General features: G+C 38.7%; 1 protein-coding gene across 3 annotated transcripts in view; it reads right to left on the bottom strand.

Moving 5' to 3' along the window:
• FBXL13 (F-box and leucine rich repeat protein 13) overlaps positions 1-15,016 on the bottom strand; it is a 358,734-nt gene that overhangs the window by 316,177 nt on the left and 27,541 nt on the right. The window lies entirely within an intron of this gene.

The raw sequence follows: 15,016 nt of genomic DNA, 5'->3' as shown, positions 1-15,016 counted from the left end.
TGTTTTGGGCTTCGATCATAAAATACAAATGCCTTTCTGAACTAATACCTCCAAGGGAGGAGAGCCTATTAATTCCCACGGTGGTGGAAAGAGTATCTGAGAGTGCTCAGAGAAAGAAATGAGGAATACAGCAAGGGTGAGGGATCAGAAGGAAATACTCAGTTTTCCTACAATTATGCCTTGGTGCAGGCCCTGAGTACCTACATGTAGACTTTAAAAAGAAGACAAAAACCTTTCACTTTCTAAAACATATTTTTTTCCTGAGTCTTAAAAATACTGAGTAAGTATGGAGTACCTGAGTGGTGCAAACTGTTAATGTGCTCACCTACTAACCAAAAGGTTGGAAGTTCTGAGTCCATCAGAGGCACCTAGGAAGAATGGCCTGGCAATCTACTTCTGAAACATCAGCCATTGAAAACCTTAGGGAGCACAGCTCCTACTTTGACATACATGGGGTCGCCATAAGTTGGATTTGACTCAATAGCAACTGCTTTTACCGGGTTAAATATTGTATTGTTTTACACACTACCTATCTAAATTGATATAAACCAAGGTAGAAAAACTAAATAAACCTATAAGAAAATAAGACATTGAAGAATTAAAAAAAAAAAACTCCCAAAAAAAAAAAGCCCTCGTCCTGACGGCGTCACTGGAGAATTCTACCAAACTTTCAGAGAAGAGTTAACACCACTACTACTAAAGGTATTTCAGAGCATCGAAAACAATGGAATACTCACAAACTCATTCTATGAAGGCAACATAACCCTGATATCAAAACCAGGTAAAGACATCACAAAAAAAGAAAATTACAGACCAATATCCCTCATGAACATACACACAAAAATCCTCAAAAAAAATCTAGACAATAGAATTCAACAACATATCAAAAAAAAAAATTCACCACAACCAAGTGGGATTCATACCACGACAGCACTGGGTACTGGGTATGCAGGGATGGTCCAACGTTAGAAAATCAAACAATGTAATCCATCACATGAATAAAACAAAAGATAAGAACCACACGATCTTGTCAATTGTTGTAGAAAAGGTATTTGACAAAGTCCAACACCCATTCATGATAAAAACTCTCAGCAAAATAGGAATACAAGAGAAATTCCTCAACATGATAAAGGGCATTTATACAAAGCCAACAGCCAACATCATCCTAAATGGAAAGAGTCTGAAAGCATTTCTCTTGAGAATGGGAACCAGACACGGATGTTCTTTATCTTATTCAACATTGTGCTGGAGGTCCTAGCGAGAGCAATAATGCAAGAAAAAGAAATTAAGGGCATCTAAATTGGTAAGGAAGAAGCAAAAGTTTCCCTACTTGCAGATGATCTTAGACACAGAAAACCCCAAAGAATCCACAAGAAAACTACTGGAACTAATAGAAGATTTCAGCAAAATATGAAGATGCAAGATAAACATACAAAAATCAGTTGGATTCCTCTATACCAACAAAGAGAATTTCAAAAGGGAAATCACCAAATCAATACCATTTACCGTAGCCCCCAAGAAGACAAAGTACTTAGGAATAAACCTAACCAGAGACGTAAAAGACCTATACAAAGAAAACTACAAGTCGCTACTGCAAGAAATCAAAAGAGACCTACGTAAGCGGAAAAACATTGCTCACGGATAGGAAGACTCAACATTGTGAAAATGTCATTTCTACCCAAAGTGATCTACAGATACAATGCAATCCCAATTCAAATTTCAATGATGTTTTTTAACAAGATGGAGAAACAAATCACCAACTTCATATGGAAAGGGAAAAGGCCCCGAATAAGTAATGCATTACTGAAGAAGAACAAAGTGGAAGGCTTCACACTACCAGATTTTAGAAACTATTATAATGTCACAGTAGTCAAAACAGCCTGGTCCTTGTGCAACAACAGACACATAGACCAACGGAACAGAATTGAGAATCCAAATGTAAATTCATGTACCTATGAACAGCTGATATTTGACAAAGGCCCAAAGTCTGTTAAATGGGGAAAAGACAGTCTCTTTAACAAATGGTGCCAGCATAACTGAATATCCATCTCCAAAAATATGAAAAAAGGCCCTCACTTCACATCGTGTACAAAAACTAACTCAAAATGGATTGAAGACTTAAATATAATATCTAAAACAATAAAGATCATGGAAGAAAAAATAGGGAAAATGCTAGGAGCCCTAACACCTGGCATAAACAGAATACAAACCATAACTAACAATGCACAAACACCAGAAGAGCAACTAGATAACTGGGAGTTCCTAAAAATCAAACAGCTATGCTCATCAAAAGACTTCACAAAAGAGTAAAAAGTCTACCTACAGACTGGGAAAAAAAAATTTGGCTTCCTAATATCTGACAAAGGTCTAATCTCTAAAATCTACAAGATATTGCAAAATCTCAAAAACAAAAAGACAAATAACCCAGTTAAAAAATGGGCAAGGGATATGTACAGGCATCCCAGCAAAGAAGACATTCAGGCAGCTAACAGATACATGAGGAAAAGCTCACAATTCATTAGCTCTTGTTTTTAGCTGCCATTGTATCAGTTCCGACTCATAGCGACCCTGTGCACAACAGAACGAAACACTGCCGGTTCCTGCGCCATCCTTAAAATCGTTCTTATGCTTGAGCTCCTTGTTGCAGCCACTGTGTCAATCCATCCTACTTGAGGGTCTTCATCTTTTCCGCTGACCCTGTACTCTACCAAGCATGATGTCCTTCTCCAGGGACTGATCCCTCCTGACAATATGTCCAAAGTATGTAAGACCCTGTCTTGCCATCCTCGCTTCTAAAAAGCATTCTGGTTGTACTTCTACCAAGACAGATTTGTTCGTTCTTATGGCAGTCCATGATATATTCAATATTCTTCACCAACACCACAATTCAAAGGCATCAATTTTTTTTCAGTCTTCCTTATTCATCGTTCAGCTTTCACATGCACATGATGTGATTGAAAATACCATGGCTTGGGTCAGGCGCACCTTAGTCTTTAAGGTGACATCTTTGCTTTTTAACACGGGAAAGAGGTCCTTTACAGCAGATTTACCCAATGCAATGCGTCTTTTGATTTCTTGACTGCTGCTTCCATGGCTGTTGATTGTGGATCCAAGTAAAAGGAAATCCTTGACAACTTCAGTCTTTTCTCCATTCATCATGATGTTGCTTACTGGTTCAGTTGTGAGAATTTTTGTTTTCATTATGTTGAGGTGTAATCCATACTGAAGGCTGTGGTCTTTGATCTTCATTAGTAAGTGCTTCTAGTCCTTTTCACTTTGAGCAAGCAAGGTTGTGTCATCTGCATAACGCAGGTTGTTAATGAGTCTTCCTTCAATCCTGATGCCCCATTCTTCTTCATATACTCCAGCTTCTCAGATAATTTGCTCAGCATACAGATGGAATAGGTATGGTGAAAGAATACAACCCTAACACACACCTTTCCTGACTTTAAACCAATCAGTATCCCCTTGTTCTGTCCAAACAACTGCCTCTTGATCTATGTACAGGTTCCTCATGAGCACAATTAAGGGTTCTGGAACTCACATTCTTCCCAGTGTTGTCGACAATTTGTTATGCTCCACACAGTTGGATGCCTTACCATAGTCAATAAAACACAGGTAAACATCCTTTTGGTATTCTCTGCTTTCAGCCAAGATCCATCTGACTTCAGCAATGATATCCCTGGTTCCATGTCCTCTTCTGAATCCAGCCTGAATTTCTGGCAGGTCCCTGTTGATATACTGCTTCAGTCGCTTTTGAATGATCTTCAGCAGAATTTTGCTTGTGTATTAAAGATATTGTTCGATAATTTCCTTATTTAATTGGATCATCTTTCTTGGCAATAGGCATAAATATGGATCTCTTCCAGTCAGTTGGCCAGGAAGCTGTCTTCCATATTTCTTGGAATAGACAAGCGAGTACTTCCAGCGCTACATCCATCTGTTGAAACATGCCAATTGATATTCCGTCAATTCCTGGAGCCTTGTTTTTCACCAATGCCTTCAGAGCAGCTTGGACTTCTTCCTTCAGTACCATCAGTTCCTGATCATATGCTGCCTCCTGAAATGGTTGACCATAGACTAATTCTTTTCGGTATAATGACTCTGTGATTTCCTTCCATCTTCTTTTGATGCTTCCTGTGTTGTTTAATACTTTCCCCTGAGAATCCTTCAGTATTGCAACTCAAGGCTTGAATTTTTTCTTCAGTTCTTTCAGCTTGAGAAACACCAAGCGTGTTCTTCCCTTTTGGTTTTCCATCTCCAGCTCTTTGCACATGTCATTATAATATTTTACTTTGTCTTCTTGAGAGGCCCTTTGAAATCTTCTGTTCAGTTCTTTTACTTCATCAATTCTTCCTTTTGCTTTAGCTGCTTGATGCTCAAGAGCAAGTTTGAGAGTCTCCTCTGACATCCATCTTGGTCTTTTCTTTCCTGTCTTTTCAATGACCTCTTGCATTCTTCATGTATGATGTCCTTGGTGTCATTCCACAGCTTGTCTGGTCTTCAGTCATTAGTGTTCAACGGGTCAAATCTATTCTTGAGACGGTCTCTAAATTCAGGTGGGATATACTCAAAGTTGTATTTTGGCTTTCATGGACTAACTCTGATTTCCTTCAGTTTCAGCTTGAATTTGCATATGAGCAATTGATGTTCTGTTCCACAGTCGGCCCCTGGTCTTGTTCTGACTGATGATATTGAGCTTTCCCATTGTCTCTTTCCACAGATGTAGTCGTTTTGATTCCTGTGTGTTCCATCTGGCGAGGTCCATGTGTATAGTTGCCATTTTTGTTGGCGAAAAAAGGTATTTGCAATGAAGAAGTCATTGGTCTTGCAAAATTCTATCATTCTATCTCCAGCATCATTTCTATCACCAACACCATATTTTCCAACTATTGATCTTTCTTGTTTGTTTCCAACTTCTGCATTCCAATCACCAGTAATTATCAGTGCATCCTGATTACATGTTCAATCAATTTCATACTGCAGAAGCTGATAAAAATCTTCAGTTTCTTCATCTTTGGCCTTAGTGGTTGGTGTGTAAATTTGAATAATAGTCGTATTAACTGGTCTTCCTTGTAGACGTATGGATATTATCCTATCACTGACAGCATTGTACTTCAGGATAGATCTTGAAATGTTCATTTCATATGCATGCAAACCCAAAAAAACCAAACCCATTGCCGTCGAGTCGATTCCAACTCATAGCAATCCTACAGGACAGAGTAGAACTGCCCCACAGAGTTTCCAAGGAGTGCCTGGTGGATTCAAACTGCAGAAGTTTTGGTTAGCAGCTATAGCACTTAATCACTATGCCAGCAAAGTGAACAATAAATAAGGAAGACTGAAGAAGAACTGATGCCTTTGAATGACGGTGTTGGTGAAGAATATTGACTATACCGTGTAGTGCCAGAAGAATGAACACATTTGTCTTGGAAGTACAGCCAGAATGCTCCTTAGAAGCAAGGACGGTGAGACTTCATCTCACGTACTTTGGGCATGTTATCAGGAGAGATCAGTCCCTGTAGAAGGACACCATGCTTGGTAAAGTGAAGCATCAGCAAAAAAGAGGAAGACCTTCAACGAGATGGATTGACACGGTGGCTGCAACAATGGGCTCAAGCATAGCAATGATTGTGAGGATAGTACATGATGAGGCAATGTTTTGTTCTGTTGTACATGGGATCGCTATGAGTCAGAAGAAACTTGACGGCACCCAATAACAACAACATGAGGGACAAAACCAGACTCCTGCAAACCTGAGGACATGAACCATGAAGGAGGAGATGACAACAATGGTGTCAAACTTATTTTTTAAATACAAAAAATAAAAAAATTCACGGGAATCCCAAAACATAATGCAAATGAAAGCAGAGCTGTTGCAGGGAAAAGTTGGAAATCTACTGAGGCAATTAGCCCTAGAGAAGGCCTGTCTGGAAGCTAAACCTGATTGAGAGGTTTTAGGAAGTTGCCAGCTGAGAAAGGGCTTTCAGGCTGACCAGAGAAGGAAACAAGTGGTCCAAGAAACCTCAGCTGTGCAGCCAGAGGTAAGAGGGCACTCACCAGGGGGAGACCAGGCACAAGCCTGCAAGCCAGCTGGCTAGCCTAGGATGAGAAACCAGTGTTTCACAGCAATTTGCTTTCAACTTCTTGTGTTTTCTCTGTTTATTTCTTTTTAATTCTCCATCAGTATAGTTCATTTGAAAATACTATGTGAAACCAAAAAAAAAGAAGAAGAAGAAGAAAATATGTTTCTCTACATTTGGGCCAACATTTATTTTGTTTTCACTTATGAACATTTTTTCTGATTGTAAGAGTAGCATGTGCTTTCTAAAACTTGGAAAATTCAGAGAAAGTACAAAAAAGAAAATAATAATTGACCATTATCCTGCCAATCAATAAAATCTTTAGAAAGAATATTAATTTCCTCTTTCCTCAGTGCACATACTTTTTTTTTTTTTTTACAAAGTTGAGATAATAGTATAGCTTTGTACCGCTTATCTTTCTCTTTATTTCTCCATCTCCTTTTTTGGCTAAACATTATACAGTACTGTACACATTTTTTCATATCACTAAAAAGTGTTCAAAAACATCATGTATTGAAATTGGTTGATAGTCTACTGTAAAAATGTGCCATAGATATTTAATAACTTCTAAATTGTTGGCCATTTAGGTTGTTTCTTACTTTTCCCTTTTTTAAAAATGATATGCATACATATCTCATTACTATTAATGAGACTTACATATCATTACTAATAATGAGATCTACATATCTTCATCTCTGATTATAGAATTTGATTATAGAATCAAAAGCTGTATTTTGAAGCTCTTCAGACATATTTCAAAATTGCTTTCCAGAAAGTCGTTATCAATTTATCCTCTTATCAGTAGCCAGTGAGAGTGTTCATTCTGACTCTAATTTCTGAAAATTAGAAAATTTTTATTTTTGTTGATTTCATGGGTGAAAAATGGTCATTGATTTTCACCTACTTCTTTTTTTTTTTTTTACCAATGGGGTTAAATAAGCTTTCTTACATTTATCCAGCCATCTCTGACTTTCCATAAATTTTATTTGTCCCTTTATTGGGATGAGCTTCATGTAGATAGGGAGGCAGATACAGCAGCAACCAAAGACAGAGAATCCCAAAGGGACAGCAAAATTCAGAAGGACAGAAGGGAGGCTACTTGTTCAATGTCCATTCACGTCCTCAGAAGTGTACTCCAGGGTCCTTCTCAGCTGAGGGGTTTACACAGTGTCTTAGTTATCTAGTGCTGCTATAACAGAAATACCACAAGTGAATGGCTTTAACAAAGAGAAATTTATTCTCTCACAGTTTAGGAGGCTAGAAGTTAAATTCAGGGCCAGCTCCAGGGGAAGCCTTTCTGTCTCAGACAGCTCTGAGGGAAGGTCCTTGTCATCAATCTTCCCCTGGTCTAGGAGCATCTCAGTGTAAGAACGCTGGGTCCAAAGGACACACTCTGCTCCCAGTGTTGCTTTCTTGGTGGTATGAGGTCCTCCTGTTTCTCTGCTCAATTCTCTCCTTTATATCTCAAAAGGAATTGACAGAAGACACAACCCAACCTTCTAGATTGAGTTCTACCTCGTTAACATAACTGTCTCTAATCCTGCCTCATTAACATCATAGAGGTAGGATTTACAACTCACAGGGAAATTACATCAAATAACAAAACAGTGGACAGTCACACAGTACTGGGAATCATGGCCTAGCCAAGTTGATGCACAATTCAACCCACAACACATAGTTTTGTGCTTCATTTCATTAATTATGCTCATATTACTTCTTTTGTTTTCACAATAAAATCTAATCACTGTGATTACTGAAGCAAATTTGAAAATATCTATCTTCTCTGGTGCATGAGAGAACTACTACTTGCCAGGACTGAAGTGATCAACCTGACTGGCCAGGAGACAGGCCCACCCCCACCCTCCTTGTGCACTTGGGCTCCTCCTAAATTTCCAAAAGCTGCAGTGAAGTTGAAAAGAATAACTTTCTCAAAGAGACAGTGATTATTTCTTGGTTGAGGGTCATTTTCCTTGGCTTATTAAGTATGTAAATATATTCTAGACCTTACCAGTTGCAATCGAGTCGACTCCAACTCATGCTAACCCCATGTGTGTCAGAGTAGACCTGTATTCCACAGCGTTTTCAATGGGTGATTTTTCAGAAGTAGATCAGCAGGCCTTTCTTCCAAGGCATCTCTGGGGAGACTCAAACCTCCAATCTTTTGGTTAGGAGCCAAGTGTCTTAATTGTTTGCACCAACCCGGACTCCCAGGCTAGACCTACACTTTCCAATATAGTAGCCACTAGCTAAATGTGGAGAGCCCTGGTGGTGTAGTGGTTAAGCACTCAGCTGCTAACTGAAAGATTGGCCGTACAAACCCACCAGCTGCTCCATGTGAAAAAGACGTGGCATTCTGCTCCTGTAAAGATTACAGCCTTAGAAATCCTATAGGGCAGTTCTACTCTGTTCTATAGTGTCGCTAAGAGTCGGAATCCACTCGATGGCACTGGGTTTCGTTTTTTGGTTTTAGCTACATCTGACTATTGAATACTTCAAATTTTATTGCTGTTTGGTTAGGCACCATGAAGTCAGTTCCAACTCATATCAACCCTATGTACAATACTGCCCACTCTTGCCCATCCTGCCTATCCACACAATCGTTGCAATGTTTGAGCCCATTGTTGCAGCCACTGTGTCAATCCATCAAAGGTCTTCCTTTTTTTCACTGACCCTCTACTTTACCAAGCATGATGTCCTTCTCCAGGGACTGGTCCCTCCTGATAACTTGTACAAAGTATGTGAGACAAAGTCTCACCATCCTCACTTCCAGTGAGCACTCTGGCTGTACTTCTTCCAAGACAGACTTGTTCATTCTTTTGGCAGCCCACAGTATGGTCAATATTCTTCGCCACCACCATCATGCAATGGGTCAAATCTTCTTCGGTCTTCCTTATTCATTGTCCAACTTTAGCATGCATATGAGGCAATTGAAAATATCACGGCTTGGTTCAGGTACACCTTAGTCTTTAAAGTGACATCTTTGCTTTTAACACTTTAAAGAGGTCTTTTGCTGCAGATCTGCCCAATGGAACATGTTTGATTTCTTGACTGCTGCTTCCACGGCCGTTGATGGTAGATCCAAGTAAAATGAAATCCTTGACAACACCAAACTTTTCTCAGTTTATCATAATGTTGCTTACTGGTCCGGTTGTGAAGATTTTTGTTTTCTTTATATTGAGGTATAATCCACAGTGAAGGCTATTCCTTTTATCTTCATCACTAAGTGCTTCAAGTCATCTTTATTTTTGACAAGCAAGGTTACATCACGTGCACATCACAGGTTATTAATGAGTCTTCCACCAATCCTGATGCCACATTCTTCTTCATATAGCCCAACTTCTCAGATTACTTGCTCAACCTACAGACTGAGTAAGTATGGTGAAACGATACAACCCTGACACATACCTTTCCTGATTTTAAATCACGCAGTATCCCCCTTGTTCTGTTCAAACGGCAGCTACTTGGTCTATGCACAGGTTCCATATGAGCACAATTAAATGTTCTGAAATTCCCATTCTTTGAAATGTTATCCGTAACTTGTTATAATCCACACAGTTGAAAGCCTTTGCATAGTCAATAAAGCACAGGTAAACATCTTCCTGGTATTCTCTGCTTTCAGCCAAAATCCTTCTGACATCAGCAATGATGTCCCTTGTTCCACATCCTCTTCTAAATCAAGTTTGAATTTCCCTGTCCATGAACTGCTGCAACCATTTTTGAATTATCTTTAGCAAAATTTTACTTGCACATGATATTAATGGTATTGTTCGAGAATTCCCACATTACATTCCATCACCTTTCTTTGGAATGCGCACAAATATGGATCTCTTCTAGTAGCCGGGTAGCTGTCTTCTAAATTTGTTGGCATAGACAATGAGTGAGCACCTCCAGTGCTGCATTGGTTTGCTGAAACATCCAATTGGTATTCCATCAATTCCTGGAGCCTTGTTTTTCGCCAATTCCTTCAGTGCAGTTTGAACTACTTCCTTCAGTACCATCAGTTTTTGATCATATGCTACCTCCTGAAATTGTTGAAGATCAAGCAATCCTTTCTGGTACACTGACTCTGTATATTCCTTCCATATTCTTTTTTTTTTTTTTAATAATTTTTATTGTGCTTTAAGTGAAAGTTTACAAATCAAGTCAGTCTCTCACACAAAAACCCATTTACACCTAGCTACACACTCCCAATTACTCTCCCTCTAAAGAGACAGCCCGCTCTCTCCCTCCACTCTCTCTTTTTGTGTCCATTTCTCCAGCTTCTAACCCCCTCCACCCTCTCATTTCCCCTCCAGGCAGGAGATGCCAACATAGTCTCAAGTGTCCACCTGATCCAAGAAGCTCACTCCTCACCAGCATCCCTTTCCAACCCATTGTCCAGTCCAATCCATGTCTGAAGAGTTGGCTTCAGGAATGGTTCCTATCCTGGGCCAACAGAAGGTCTGGGGGCCATGATCACTGGGGTCCTTCTAGTCTCAGTCAGACCATTAAGTCTGGTCTTATGAGAATTTGGGATCTGCATCCCACTGCTCTCCTGCTCCCTCAGGGGTTCTCTGTTGTGTTCCCTGTCAGGGCAGTCATCGGCTGTAGCTGGGCACCGTCTAGTTCTTCTGGTCTCAGGATGATGTAGTCTCTGGTTCATGTGGCCCTTTCTGTCTCTTGGGCTCATAATTACCTTGTGTCCTTGGTGTTCTTCATTCTCCTTTGATCCAGGTGGGTTGAGACCAATTGATGTATCTTAGATGGCTGCTTGCTAGCATTTAAGACCCCAGGTGCCACTCTTCAAAGTGGGATGCAGAACGTTTTGTTAACAAATTTTATTATGCCAATTGACTTGGATGTCCCCTGAAACCATGGTCCCCAAACCCCTGCCCCTGCTACGCTGGCCTTTGAAGCATTCAGTTTACTCAGGAAACTTCTTTGCTTTTGGTTTAGTCCAATTCTGCTGACCTCCCCTGTATTGTGTGCTGTCTTTCCCTTCACCTAAAGTAGTTCTTATCTACTATCTAATTAGTGAATGCCTCTCTCCTTCCCTCCCTGCCTCCCCCCTCTCATAACCACAAAAGAATGTTTTCTTATCAGTTTAAACTGTTTCTCAAGTTCTTATAATAGTGGTCTTATATAATATTTGTCCTTTTGCAACTGGCTAATTTCACTCAGCATAATGCCTTCCAAGGTCCTCCATGTTAAGAAATGTTTCACAGATTCCTCACTGTTTTTTATCAATGCATAGTATTCCATTGTGTGAATATACCATAATTTATTTATCCATTCATCTGTTGATGGGCACCTTGGTTGCTTCCATCTTTTTGCTATTGTAAACACTGCTGCAATAAATATGAGTGTGCATATATCTGTTCATGTAAAGGCTCTTATTTCTCTAGGATATATTCCAAGGAGTGGGATTGCAGGATCATATGGTGGTTCTATTTCTTGCTTTTGAAGGAAGCACCAAATCGATTTCCAAAGTGGTTGTACCATTTGACATTCCCACCAGCAGTGTATAAGTGTTCCAATCTCTCCACAGCCTCTCCAACATTTATTATTTTGTGTTTTTTGGATTAATGCCAGCCTTGTTGGAGTGAGATGAAATCTCATTGTAGTTTTGATCTGCATTTCTCTAATGGTTAATGATCGTGAACGTTTCCTCATATATCTGTTAGCTACCTGAATGTCTTCTTTAGTGAAGTGTCTAGTCATATCTTTGGCCCATTTTTTAATTGGGTTATTCGTCTTTTCGCAGTCGAGCTGTTGCAGTATCATGTAGATTTTAGAGATCAGGCGCTGATCAGAAATGTCATAGCTAAAAACTTTTTCCCAGTCTGTAGGTGGTCTTTTTACTCTTTTGGTGAAGTCTTTGGATGAGCACAGGTGTTTGATTTTTAGGAGCTCCCAGTTATCTAGTTTCTCTTCTACATTCTTTATAATGTTTTGTATACTGTTTATGCCATGTGTTAGGGCTCCTAATGGTTGTCTGTATTCTTTCTTCCATGATCTTTATCATTTTAGATTTTATATTTAGGTCTTTGATCCATTTTGAGTTAGTTTTTGTGCATGGAGTGAGGTATGGGTCTTGTTTCATTTTTTTCAGATGGATATCCAGTTATCCCAGCACCATTTGTTAAAAAAGACTGTCTTTTCCCCCATTTAACTGTTTTGGGGCATTTGTCAAATATCAACTGCTCATATGTGGATGGATTTATGTCTGGATTCTCAACTCTGTTCCGTTGGTCTGTGTATCTGTTGTTGTACCAGTATGAGGCTGTTCTGACTACTGTGGCGGTATAATAAAAAAAAAAAAAAAATTTTATTATAGGTTCTAAAAATCAGGTAGAGTAAGGCCTCCCACTTTGTTCTTCTTTTTCAGTAATGCATTATTTATCCGGGGCCTTTCCCTTCCATATGAAACTGGTGATTTGTTTCTCCATCTCATTAAAGAATGTCCTTGGGATTTTGATCAGAACTGCATTAAATGTATAGATCGCTTTTGGTAGAATAGGCATTTTTATAATGTTAAGTCTTCCTATCCATGAGCAAGGAATGTTTTTCCACTTATGTAAGTCTGTTTTGGTTTCTTGCAGAAGTGTGCAGTAATTTTCTTTGTATAAGTCTTTTACATCTCTGGTAAGATTTATTCCTAAGTATTTTATCTTCTTGGGGGCTACTGTAAATGGCATTGATTTGGTGATTTCCTCTTCAATGTTCTTTTTGTTGGTGTTGAGGAATCCAACTGATTTTTGCATGTTTATCTTGTATCCTGATATTCTGCTGAACTCTTCTATTAGTTTCAGTAGTTTTCTGGAGGATTCCTTAGGGTTTTCTGTGTATAAGATCATGTCATCTGCAAATAGAGATACTTTTACTTCTTCCTTGCCAATCTGGATGCCCTTTATTTCTTTATCTCGCCTAATTGCTCTGGCTAGGACTTCCAGCACAATGTTGAATAAGAGTGGTGATAAAGAGCATCCTTGTCTGGTTCCCAATCTCAGTGGGAATGTTTTCAGGCTCTCTCCGTTTAGGGTGATGTTGGCTGTTGGCTTTATATAAATGCCCTTTATTATGTTGAAGAATTTTCCTTCTATTCCTATTTTGCTGAGAGTTTTTATCATGAATGAGTGTTGAACTTTGTCAAATGCCTTTTCTGCATCAATTGATAAAATCACGTGATTCTTGTCTTTTGTTTTATTTATGTGGTGGATTACATTAATTGTTTTTCTAATGTTGAACCATCCCTACATACCTGGTATGAATCCCACTTGGTCATGGTGAATTATTTTTTTGATATGTTGTTGAATTCTATTGGCTAGAATTTTGTTGAGGATTTTTGCAAGTGCATTCATGAGGGATACAAGTCTATAATTTTCTTTTCTTGTGGTGTCTTCACCTGGTTTTGATATCAGGGATATGGTGGCTTCATGGAATGAGTTTGGTAGTATTCCATCCTTCTCTATGCTCTGAAATACCTTCAGTAGTAGTGGTGTTAACTCTTCTCTGAAAGTTTGGTAGAACTCTGCAGTGAAGCCGTCCAGACCAGGGCAGGGCTTTTTTTTGTTGGGAGTTTTTTGATTACCTTTTCAATCTCTTCTTTTGTTATGGGTCTATCTATTTAGTTGTTCTACCTCTGTTTGTGTTAGTTTAGGTAGGTAGTGTGTTTCTAGGAATTGATGCATTTCTTCTAGGTTTTCAAATTTGAGTATAATTTTTCATAGTAATCTGTTATGATTCTTTTAATTTCTGTTGGGTCTGTTGTAATATCGCCCATCTCATTTCTTATTCTGGTTATTTGCTTCCTCTCCTGTTTTTCTTTTGTCAGTTTGGCCAATGATTTATCAATTTTGTTGATTTTTTCAAAAAAACAGCTTTTGGTCTTGTTAATTCTTTCATTTGTTTTTCTGTTTTGTATTTCCTGTGTTCAGCTCTAATTTTTACTATTTGTTTTCTTCTGGTGCCTGTGGGTTTCTTTTGTTGCTCTCTTTCTATTTGTTCAAGTTGCCGGTATAATTCTTTGATTTTGGCCCTTTCTTCTTTTTGGATGTGTACATTTATTGATATAAATTGACATCTGAGCATTGATTTTGCTGTGTCCCAAAGGTTCTGATAGGAAGTGTTTTTATTCTCATTGGATTCTCTGAATTTCTTTATTCCATCCTTAATGTCTTCTATAATCCAGTCTTTTTTGAGCAGGGTTTTGTTCAGTTTCCAAGTGTTTGATTTCTTTTCCCTGCTTTTGCTGTTCTGATTTCCACTTTCATGGCCTTAAGGTCAGAGAAGATGCTTTGTAATATTTCAATGTTTTGGATTCTGCTAAGGCTTGCTTTATGACCTAATATGTGGTCTTTTCTAGATAATGTTCCATGTGCACTACAAAAGAAAGTATGCTTGGTTGCTGTTGGGTGGAATGTTCTGTATATGTCTACAACGTCAAATTGATTGATTGTGGCATTTAGATCTTCCATGTCTTTATTGAGCTTTTTTCTGGACGTCCTGTCCTTCACCAAAAGTGGTATGTTGAAGTCTCCTGTTATTGTGGTGCTGTCTATCTCACTTTTCAATGATGATAGAGTTTGTTTTCCGTATCTTGCAGTCCTGTTATTGGGTGCATAAATATTTAATATGGTTATATCTTCTTGGTGTATTGTCCCTTTAATCATTATATAGTGTCCTTCCTTATCCTTTCTGATGGATTTAACTTTAAAGTCTATTTTGTCAGAAATTAATATTGCCACTCCTGCTCTTTTTTGATTGTTGTTTGTTTTATGTATTTTTTTTCATCCTTTGAGTTTTAGTTTATTTGTGTCTCTAAGTCTAAGGCGTGTCTCTTGTAGGCTGCATATAGACGGATCTTGTTTTTTAACCCATTCTGCCACTCTCTGTCTCTTTATTGGTGCACTTAGTCCATTTACATTCAGGGTGATTATGGATAGGTATGAATT

The sequence above is a fragment of the Elephas maximus genome, chromosome 8, assembly GCF_024166365.1.
Source record: "Elephas maximus indicus isolate mEleMax1 chromosome 8, mEleMax1 primary haplotype, whole genome shotgun sequence".
Classification (NCBI taxonomy): domain Eukaryota; kingdom Metazoa; phylum Chordata; class Mammalia; order Proboscidea; family Elephantidae; genus Elephas; species Elephas maximus.
This window is presented reverse-complemented; position numbering and strand designations above follow the sequence as displayed.